This window comes from Silurus meridionalis, chromosome 3 (assembly GCF_014805685.1).
Source record: "Silurus meridionalis isolate SWU-2019-XX chromosome 3, ASM1480568v1, whole genome shotgun sequence".
Classification (NCBI taxonomy): Eukaryota; Metazoa; Chordata; class Actinopteri; order Siluriformes; family Siluridae; genus Silurus; species Silurus meridionalis.
Window position 1 is genome coordinate 27,750,621 of NC_060886.1, and position 12,035 is coordinate 27,762,655.

Genomic DNA, 12,035 nt, shown 5'->3' on the forward strand with positions numbered 1-12,035 from the left:
GTAGGCGTGGGGGATTATAATGATGTAAAATCCACTCAAATAGCTGATCTCTCTCATCTGGCTTTGCTAAAATATACAATTGTGTATAATCAGATATAGCAATAGCAATAGACACGAATACCATGTTTATGTATAATTTCACCCAGAAGCAGCATATACTGTATAAAGGAAAAAAGCAGTGGGCCTAAGACAGATCCTTGCAGAACACCAAACTTTAGCTCAGAGAGTGTGAAGAACTCGCCATTTACATCAACAAATGGATAGCGATGTCAAATAGGAAATAATAAGAGATCTGTTCGCTTTATTTCAATAACATTTTCTAGTCAAGCAAGGAGTTTCTAGTCAACCCAGTTTTCTTAATTAGGGGGTTGATAATAGCCAGTTTGAAAGATATAGGTGTTAATGAAAGAGTTTATTATTTTTAGAACAGGTTCAAATACTTCTAAAATTATCTGTAAAACTTGTAGGCAATGGATTGCGATGATTGATTTTGATGAGGAAATAAATATAATCAGAGTAGGGCCCTGGGAGTTATATAAATAATTAATGCAAGTGACTGACTAGACTTGCTTTCGGATGGCCAAATATTTTATGTTGGTGTAAAGAACTTTGAATGTGTTCATTTGTGTTTAGTTTTTTGTGCAACATTTAAATTATTATTATAAATTGCTGCGACACCACTTCCTCTGCTTTTTAGCCGGGGCTGGTGTATGTAACTATACCCAGGAGGACTAGCTTCATTTAATGCTAGATATTATTTCGGTTTAATCCACAATTATGTCAAACACATTTAATTAAACTCCTGGTCGGTAATAACTTTTTAAGGCCTAGCTAATTTCACATGCCTCAGAATAGAGTCTATTACCAAAGTGCTTTCAGGTTGCTTTACTTAGGAGAGCAAACCTGTTGGACACGTGAAGCAGAGAAGAATGGTGCTACCATGGCCTTAGCATTAGCTTTTGGTTTGCGAGTATGCTGTTGATCACCAAGAAAGCCCTACAGCATCTCTACTTCCTGAGAAGGCTGAGGAAAGCTCATCTCCCTCCCCCCATCCTAACCATGTTCTACAGAGGGACCATCGAGAGCATCCTGAGCAGCTGCATCACTGCCTGGTTTGGAAACTGCACCATCTCAGATTGCAAGACCCTACAGAGGATCATCTGAGCCTCTCTCTCATCCATCAGGACATTTACAACACATGCTGCATTCGCAAAACCAACTGCATTGTGGACCATCCCACACACCACTCACACACATTTTTCGTTCTCCTGCCACCAGAAAAGAGGTCCGGAAGCATTCGGGCCGTCACATCCAGACTGTGCAACAGTTTTTTTCCCTCAAGCCACCAGGCTCCTCAACACACAGACCTGAACTGAAACTGAAACACACACAATCTCAGTAACTGTGTGTTACTGAACTGTACAACCTGAACTCAACACACACTCATTACTCATCTAAATCCATTCCGCCACCATTTATAATTTATATATTATAAATGTTTACATGCTGTTTTTGCACCTCTTGACTGCTGCTACTGCTGTTTTTGCACAGCATTGTGTTTCTTATTTTATTTTTATGTATATTCTTTTTTATAGCCCTTTATTATCCTCTTTTGCACATTACTGTTTAATCAAAGTATACAATAGCGCTGGTCGGCGCTATTTTGTGTTTTGTGTATTTGTCCCACACTGTCTTGTGTTTGTTTGTCAGCACTGTTTTTTTGTCTGCACTGTTTGCACTAGGTTGCACATGATGCACTTTACGTGGCAAGGACACTTAGTCCATGCTCTGTGTTGTGTTATATAGCTTTATGTTGTGTGTTGCAGCATGTGGTTTAAGGTAGCACCAAGGTTCTGGAGGAACGTTGTCTTATTTCACTGTGTACTGCTTGAGCTATATATTGTAGAAATAACAATAAAAGCTTATTGACTTGACTTCTTGGGTTGTCACCCGCTCGCCCTACTGCGAGGGCTATAATTCTGGAGTCAGGGGAACGCTAACTCCACCTGGAGCATCCAGACTTTCTCCTGCAGAACCTGGACTGCTCTCACACTCACTAATTCTTCTCTAGATGCGCTCCTCTAATGCTAGGATCTTCTCCGTCACAGAGCTAACTAGCTTACACTTCTCACAGATAAAATTATCGCTAGCGACAGAGAAAGACTGATTATACTTGTCACAATTCACACACTGAATGAGCTGGATGCTCGCCGTATCTGAGAAATTACGTACCTTGATGTGGTTACTGTAGTGTGTTTGCAGTTCCGATGGGAATGGCCTCCACTCACTGCTTTAAAACAGGAAAAAAGAAAAACAAAGAAAAAAGAGAAACAGAGCCAAAGAAAAGTAGGGAATACAGGAAATCAAAACAATAACGAGATTATTTAAGGAATGAGAGATAGAAAACTGTAGAAATTGAAATGCCGACCAAGAGTTTTAACAGTGCATCACCTGCTCCCTTGTAAATCTTTGTAGCATGTCCTTGCCAATCAACATGTATCTTAACATAGTAGGTAACCTTTTCAAACCTCTGAACACTTGCAACTGCCTACTCTTATTCTGTCAGATCTGAGAATAGCTTTTGTTGTGTCACTGTTCTCTTTCTAATTGCTGAGAGAACAAACTGTACTGGCTGACCTCTTATCAGACTAAAAAAAATAACTCTTGCAGGCCACACGTTAGTAGTCATCCAAGGGATCCCTAAAGACTGGCTGTTTTTCATCATTTACATGCTAACTTTGAAACAAATTCTACAGTACTCAGATTTCAATGCATAAATAATGTTTAAGAACATTAAATAAGTAATTTAGAATAAAACATGGACAAAACTAGACCTATTGCACTTCAAACCTCTTCTTCTTCTTTTTCTTCTTGTTTAAGCTGTTCCCATTAGGGGTCGCCACAACAGATCACCCATCTCTATACTACTCTGTCTTCTACATCTGCCTCTTTCAAATTAACCACCTGCATGTCTTCCCTCACCACATTCATAAACCTCCTCTTTGTCCTTCCTCTTTTCCTCCTTCCTGGTGGCTCCATCCTCAGCATTTATCTTCCTATATAACCCATGTCCTTTATCTGCACATGACCAAACCATCTTAATCGCACCTCCTCACCTTATCTCCAAAACGTTTTATATGCGCAGTCCCTCTTATAAACTCATTTATAATCTTGTCCATTCTTATCACTCCCAATGAAAATCTCAACATCTTCAGCTCTGCTACCTCCAGCTCCATCTCTTGTCTTTTAGTCAATGCCACTGTCTCTAAACCATACAACATCGCAGGTCTCACCACCGTCCTATAAACTTTCCCTTTCACTCTTGCAGATACTCTGCTATCACAAATCACTGCTGTCACTCTTCTCCACCCACTCCACCCTGCCTGCACTCTTTTCTTCACTTCTCTAACACACTCTCCATTACTTTTCACTGTTGACCCCAGGTACCTGAACTCCTCCAGCTTCTCCACCTCTTTTCCTGCAACCGCACCACTCCACTGCCCTCTCTCTCATTCACACACATGTACTCTGTCCGACTCCTACTGACTTTCATTCCCCTTCTCTCCAGCGTGTACCTCCACCTCTCCAGGCTCTACTCAACCTGCTCCCTACTCTTCCCACGAATCACAATATCATCCACAAACATCATAGTCCATGGAGACTCCTGTATGACCTTGTCTGTCAACCGGTCCATCACCACTGCAAAGAAGAAAGGGCTAAGGGCTGATCCTTAAAGCAAACCCCTCCACTTTGAACCAGTCTGTCGTTCCTACTGTACACTTCACTGCGCTCAAACTGTCCTCATACATATCCTGCATCACCCTCACATACTTTAATGCCACAATTGACTTCCTCATACAATACCGCAACTCCTCTCTTGGCACCTTGTCTTACGGTGGTCACCTAGGGAGGTGGTAGCTCAGTGGTTAAGGCACTGGGCTTTGGATCAGAAGATCACAGGTTCAAATCCCACCCGCCACCAAGCTGCCACTGCTGGGCCTGTGAGCAAAGCCCTAAAACCCCTGCTCAGTTGTAAGTTGCTCTGGATAAGGGCGTCTGCCAAATGCCGCAAATGTTACGTGATCTCTAGATCCACAAACATACAATGCAACTCCTTCTGACCTTCTCTATACTTCTCCATCAATATTCTCAAAGCAAATATTGCATCTATAGTGCGCTTTCTTGGCATGAAACCATTAACGTTGCTCACACATGGTCACCTCTTCTCTCAGCCTGGCTTTCACTAATCTTTCCAATAACTTCAGGAAGCGACTGATTAACTTTATTCCCCTGTAGTTACTGCAGGCCTGCACATCTCAGTTGTTCTTACAGATCGGTACCAGCACACTCCTTCTCCATTCCTCAGGCATCCTCTCACCTTCCAAAATCTTGTTAAAAACTACACTGTCATCTTTCCTAAACATCTCCACGCTTCTACTGATAAGATAAGATAAGATAAGATAAGATTTTGTCCCACATTGGGGAAATATCTGTGTTACAGCAGCAAAGAGAGTGGAATGTGCAAATATATAAAAAGTAGACATAATAAAAATATATACAGCACAGTGTATAAATACAAAAGAAAAAGAAAACGAGACCACCAATAAAGTAGTTACGCTTTCAAACATATTGCACATAGGTAATATTGCACGGTTTAAATTCGTGTTATTGCAGAGTTATTGCACAAAACTTTGTTATTCTTATTACACAGTTAAAAACACAGTAACTGTATATTATGGTGGGAGCAGCTCTGATTCTACAGTTGAATAGCAGCAGGGAGAATAGACCTTCTGTATCATTCCTTCAGACACTTAGGATGTAACAGTCTGCCACAGAAGGAGCTGCTCATAGACGAAATTGTTTCATACAGCAGATAGTATGGCCTCATGCTAGCGGCTAACAGCTCAATGTCCTTACTTTAGATCTGCTCTTTAATAGTGATGTGAACTGGTTTACACCATCTATTATTTACAAAAACTGCCAGCCCTCATCCCTTTCTCTTAACGTTCTACATCGTTCTGTCCATGCACAGTAGTTGAAATCCATCCAAAGCAATGGTTGTATCCAGTGTTAGCTTGGTTAGCCATGACTCCGTAAGCAGCAGGATGCTACCCTCCAAGAATTCCCTCTGATGCCGTGTAAGGGCCGCTACCTTGTATATCTTGTTGGGTAGAGATCTTACATTCCCCATGAAATAGACCGGAGAGTTGATCTGTAACGTCTCCTTTTGGTCTGACACAGAGCACCAGCTTGCTTTCCCCGTCTTCTTCTTCTTAGCTTGCAGGAAATATCTGTTTTTGGAGTAGCAGTGGCATGTTGCGGAATGCGAACAGCTGATCCCTGGTGTAAACAGTGGGACCGTGGCTGTAAACAGAGTTTCCAGACATGACTGTGAACAAAGTCCAAAAAAGTAGGAAAAGCAGAACAAACTCAGTGTCCTTGTTGATGTCCATAGTGCATGAGGAGGTGATGGTGTTGTCATCTGGCCAACTGACTTTCCACTCATCATCCTTTTCGGATCGCAAGACCCTACAGAGGGTAGTGAGGACAGCTGAGAAGATCATCGGAGTCTCTTTTCCCTTTATCACGGACATTTACACCACACGCTGCATCCGCAAAGCCAACAGCATTGTGGACGACCACACACACCCCTCACACACACTCTTCACCTTCCTGCAATTAGGAAAGCAGTTCCAAAGCATTTGGGCCGTCACATCCAGACTGTACACACTGTCTTTTGTTATCTGTCTGTTTTTTCTCTCGCTCTCTCATTTTTCTTAATCATCAGCTGCTTAAAATACTCTTTCCACCTTCTCAACACATGCCCCTTTACTATTCAACAAACTTTCATCTGCATGCTTTATTGTCCTAACGTGCAGCACATCATTCCCAGCTCAGTCCCTCTGCCTGGCCAATTGGTACAAATCCTTTTCTTCCTCCTTAGTGTCCAACTTCTCATACAGTTTCTCATATGCCTTTTCCTTAGCTTTTGCCACATCCCTCTTCAAATTCTGTCGCATTTAATTGTACTCCTGCCTATCATCTCTTTGTTGATCCCAATTCTGTTTTACCAACCTCTTTGTCTTCCTTTCTCGTTTCAGATGTCACACCAAGTACCTTTCTAGCTGTCTCCCTTATCACTTCTGCAGTAGTTGCCCAACCATCCAACACCTCTTCACCACCACTGAGCCCCTGTCTGACCTCTTCATTGAACCTTCCTCCTTCAGTTTCAACCAACTTATTTTTCTTTCAGTCCTCACTCTTTTCCTCTTCTTCTTCACCTTTGAAGCCATCCTACTAACTACACTGTCCCCTGCCAACAACTTACAGTCTCCAATCTCCATCAGGTTGCATCTCCTACATATAACTGTGTGCACCTTCCTCCACTCTTATACATCAACCTATGATCCTCCTTCTTCTAAAAATACGTATTCACCACTGCCATTTCCATCATTTTTGCAAAATCTACCATCTGCCCTACCACATTCCTCTTCTTAAGACCATACCTAACCATCACCTCCTCATCACCTCTGTTCCTTTCACCTACATGCCCAATTAGGTCTGCCCCAATCACCAATCTTTCATTCCTAGGTACACCTTCTACCACTTCATCTAACTCACCCCAGAATTTTTTTATTCTCCCCCATCTTATAACCCACTTGTGGAGCATAAGCACTGATGACAATTATTCAATTATTATCACGCCTTCAACTTTCAGCTTCATGTTCATCACCCTATCAGAAACTCTCTTCACCTCCCCTCCACTGCACTCATACTGTACTCTTCCTTCAGAATCACCCCTACACCATTTATTTTACATTCACATCATGATAGAACAGTTTAAACACACATCCATGTTCATGGTCTTACTCCCTTTCCACTTGGTCTGCTGAACACATAACATATCTACCTTTCTCCTCTCCATCATATCAGCTACCTCTCTCCCTTTACCAGTCATAGTACCAACATTTAATGTACCAACCCGAACCTTCACTCTCCTACCCTTTTCCTTTCCCTGCTGTCTCTGTAGACGTCTTCCTCCTCTTCTTCTCCTCCTTTGGCCAACAGTAGCCCAATTTCCACCAGTACCCTAACAATACCTGTGGCGGTTGTTAGTAACCCGGAACTCGACTGATCTAGTATGGATTTAAGGTTTGCGATCCCCATGCTTGATTTGGCATGTTTTACACTGGATGCCCTTCCTAACACAACCCTCCCTATTTATCCTGGCTTGGGAACGGCACCAAGAGTGCACTGGCTTGTGCAATGGCTGGGTTCCAATAACACTACATACTAAGCCTTCTTATTTGGATATAACAATATTTTTCAGAACTCCAATGCTTTCAATTAATATATAAAAAAAATAAAATAATTAACATTACTGGATATTTTCTCTTTACATCCATTTTCTATCTTTTCCAGGCATGTAACTAGTGAGGTTCCTCTACATGGACATTCCCACTATGACTAGTAAATTGTCCAGACTTTACTTCAGCATTTCATCTGTTCAACAACACATAATTCCAGCAGTATATCATACATTTACAGTCTCCCCAGGCTTCCTTAATAATCTTCCTTTTTCCATTTCCATTTTTTGTTATCTCAGAGGAATTACAATATCCACATTTACTTCCCCTGTCATTATCTTCCAGATTTCATCCAACCCTTTATGGTCAGAAATTCTCAAGAATAACCATTCATTCTTACATACAGGAGTGAGAAGTTCTGGGTGGAATCAGTTGCAGAGTCTTGTTAATGTAATTGAAACGCACAACAGAGGTGCAATTATAGAAAATCAGATTTAACTGTATCATTAGTTGTTAATGTGGAAAAAAAAAACAAAGAAAAGAAAAAAGCAAAGAAAATAGGTCAGGAGCATTAGAAGACTGGAAACTGAGGAGGCTTGGACCTTTGTGTCAACCTGCAGAATCTGATTATTGTAAAGTGAGCATGAAGTGTGGTAAGGACAAACTAGTGCTTATTTAATGTAAAATGAGTTTTGGAACGTTCTGTCCTGTGTTAAATAATGTCTACATAAATCATAAAATAATGTTTTCAAAAATCATATTTTTTCAAGTATACAAGCAACTGATCTCATTTCGTAGTTATCGAAAACCTCTGTGTTTTATGCTCTATTGGATTTCTGGATGACGTTTGCACATCATCATTTAGGATGAAAAATTGGTACAACTTGTGAACTATTTAAGTGACATGACTTCTGCTTTAATCCTAAAATATAACGCACACATTTGCAGAATCCTATGCCATACCTTGTTCACTTAATGCACCTTTATTTCAATGAATAAAAGAAAAATTACAGTTGTGCCTGAGATGAAGTAGGTGAGTTAGAGCTCGGACAACACAAAATGTGCAAAACAGGGCATGCTCCAGATTTAGGGTTGGAAAACTGTGGTCTATTGAATTGTACTCTCAAATGTTTCTTGGATGCTTTAACCGTTTTGATTAGATTAGATTAGATTAGATTAGATTTAACTTTATTGTCATTGTGCTAAGTACATGTACAGAGCCAATGAGATGCAGTTAGCATATTTACAATAGATAACAGTAGATAAATAAAGTATGAGGTCCATATATACAGGGATAAGGGTGATTAATGTACAGAAGGTGCAGTAGGTAGTATATGGTATATACAGTAACATACAATATACTGTCCAAAAATATGCATAGGTAGATATGTCAGAAGATAATATGCTCAAATGACATGATATAGTTATGTACAAGTATGAATGTATGTATGATACAGTATATACAGTATAAATATTGGTGGAATGTACAATAGTGAAACCGTGAGTTATGGATGGTGGGAAAAAAATGTGTGAACCATTTTTCATGAATGCAGATATTTATTTAAGATAAAAAAAAATTCAAAAGGCAAAAAAAAAAAAAATATCTGCATCCATGAAAAATGCTTTGTATTTTTCAGTAAATATCATTTGTTTAGATATCTTAAATTCTTATTTAGTTATTGAGTTATGCAGACTCTTTTTGTAAGACCAAACCCAAAGCCATGTTGTTCATAACAGAATGCAAAGCGGTGCAAAATTTTAACACAGACACACAAAAGCTTGGAACAGCACATTCAGCGTCGCTTTATATTCACAAAAGCAGTTCTATAAGTATACTGTACTTTTGGTTTTTTTTTCTGGCTGTACTGTGCCTGCATCAGCACATTTTGCATCAGAGGCTGATTAAATTAAGATGAAACCTATACGCTATAGAAGGCCTAAGGAATGTATTATACTCCATCAAAGCTCTCTTGCTGTACAGTCTGGATTGCAGCAACTTCAATAAACCATATCAAGATGTGATTATCTTCAGTGATTTAACACTGACTGCTCCGATGATTTTTTTATTTATTGTTTTTTAGTTGTTCTGATTAAATCAAAGACAAAATGTAACTTTGTAACATATGTACTAATGTAAATGCGAAAAAAAGAAGAAGAAAAGCAAAACTACCAGATATCACGATACCAGAATAATGCATAATTAAAATGAAGAACACATTGTTAAATAAAAATAGATATTTTTTCTGTTCTTCATCTTTTGCATTCGATTGCATTGGAACAACTGACCACATTTTGGTTCAAGTTTTACTGTACAGTAAAACGCCATATATACCGTAATTTCCGGACTATAAAGCGCACCCATATATAAGCCGCACCCACTGAATTTTACAAATATTTTTATTTTTAACATAAATAAGCCGCACCTGTGTCTACACTAATGTACTTTACACAGGCTTTAACGAAAGACACGTTACACATGGTGTAACGGGTGAAATATGTTGCGCTTCCTTTAGCGGTATTTTGGGAATAGCATGCCAGAAGCAAGCTCTCACTTCACCCTGACTCAACGTGTTACAACGGCTTGTATCTAAACAGTAGCCGACCAAGAAAGTCATTGTTCACTGTCTTCCTCTTTCCTTTCACGACTATTTCTCTCAGGAGTTTATCTTTTGGCATCGTCGTGCGTTTAAAAATCACCCGATGGAAGTTTTTTCTCCCGATGCCATGCAGCTTAACACAAGTGAGGTACGTTTTTTCGTTTCCGTTCGGAAATTTCATTGGTCTAATGTTATGGGGTTCAGTTTTTTGGCTTGAAGTTTGTAAAACCGTGAAAAAACCCAGGAAAAATCCATAAATTGTTTAAGCCACGGGGTTCAAAACGTGGGAAAAAAGTAGCAGCTTATAGTCCGGAAAATACGGTAAGCAGATGTGCCGCAATACCTCCTATAGAATCTTTGAAAATCCTCATTCACCCTATTTCCCAATTCTAATGTGCTACATCTAAAATAAATGAAGGTAATTGATATGCCGTAATGATATGTAATGTGACTAATTGCTGCTGTGTGTCAGGTAATGTAGGCCATTTAGCTAAAGGAAATAACACAATAGTGAACCTACTGTCAAATGTGTCTATTAGAATCACTCCTCCACAATCACTGTTTCAGCTGGAAATATCTATTAAAAGGATTTTTCTTGCAGCTCCTACACCATGCTCACAAATAATGACCAATTTCAGCCACAACAGCTCATTTCACAGTTCAAAATGTTTGGCATCACGTCTGCAGCTGATGCCTAGTTAGAATCAATGACTCACAAAGACAATAGACAATAGGGAAGGGTTGTTTGGGAAGGTAAAGGTCCCTGATCTTTCTTGGATTCCTTTAAAATCTGTAACTGAGAAAATTTTCATTTTAGTGCAAAACAGTGATTTAGCATCTGTTTTCATGCATGATGAGGAAGTGATAATTATAATACAGCAGTGAATATTCTGGATTTTTAATCTCCTGTCTATCATCCAATTCTGGCTTTTTGTGATTTTGGGGTAAAGTTGTGAATTTGTCTTTCTTTTTGTAGGTCAATTTTAAAATTTTTGTTTGAAGTATTTCTAGATTTAAATAAATTCAATTCATTTTTATTTGTATTGCGCTTTTAACAATGAACATTGTCTCGAAGCAGCTTTACACAGATAATGTGGTGATAAAAATGAATAAAATGTTCTTTATAAGTGTAAGTTTGTCCCTGATGAGCAACTGTGGCGAGGAAAAACTCTTTGAGATGGCATAAGGAACAAACCTTGAGAGGAACCATACCCAAGAGGGAACTCATCCTCATCTGGGTTCCACCAAATGTCCATTTATTGCAGATATATTGCAGATATATGATGTTGCGAGGTGCAGTGATGGTGATCACTGTTCCTAAAGTTTCATCTGATTAATTATTTAAGTCTGTTGCAGCAATAATAATTTATTCTATTTTAAAAAGGCAATATTTGTGCATTGACTAAAGTGGTAAAAAGGTATTGGTATTCATAGTGGTTTTTGCTCCTGCCTGTTTATATATTTGACCTTATTGATATAAACCTATCAATCATATTACAACTGAAATGACTGCCAGTCTCTGCTATAACTGAAAATTAATCCACACCCACAGATTTGAGACTTCAGTAGCACTGTGGTATATTGTCATAATTTCCCCAAAAAACTTTGTTTTGTTTATATTAATAGGATATATGCAACAGATTTTTATTTAGGAAATATGATGACTGTGCAGATACTGCAAAGAATAAAGCCATAGGAACTAACCCTAAGCCATATAAACCTTCATGCATTTTTAAATCATTTCAAACCTCTGTAGTTCAGAAACACAACCTCAGCATTGTGCTGTGAAATGGAAACTAACAGGTCAGATCAATATAAACACAAGCTAGGTACACACATTTATTGTGACTTATACTTGTGCTTTTGTTAGAAGTGTTTTTGCACCTCATATACAAATATTATTCAAACCTGTAATAAGCTTTTTGATTGGTATATATATATATATATATGTTGGATGTTAGATTTTTGTTCAATCAATTTTCAGCCTCTATGTGCTGCCATGTCAATATAATTTGCCCAGGGCCTTTACAATCAGTAGTGTTGACTGATGAACCTTAGACTATATTAGCAATAGGTCTGTTTCTTTAACCAATCAGATTTCAAATTCACCTTACAGGGCCAGCTAGCTATC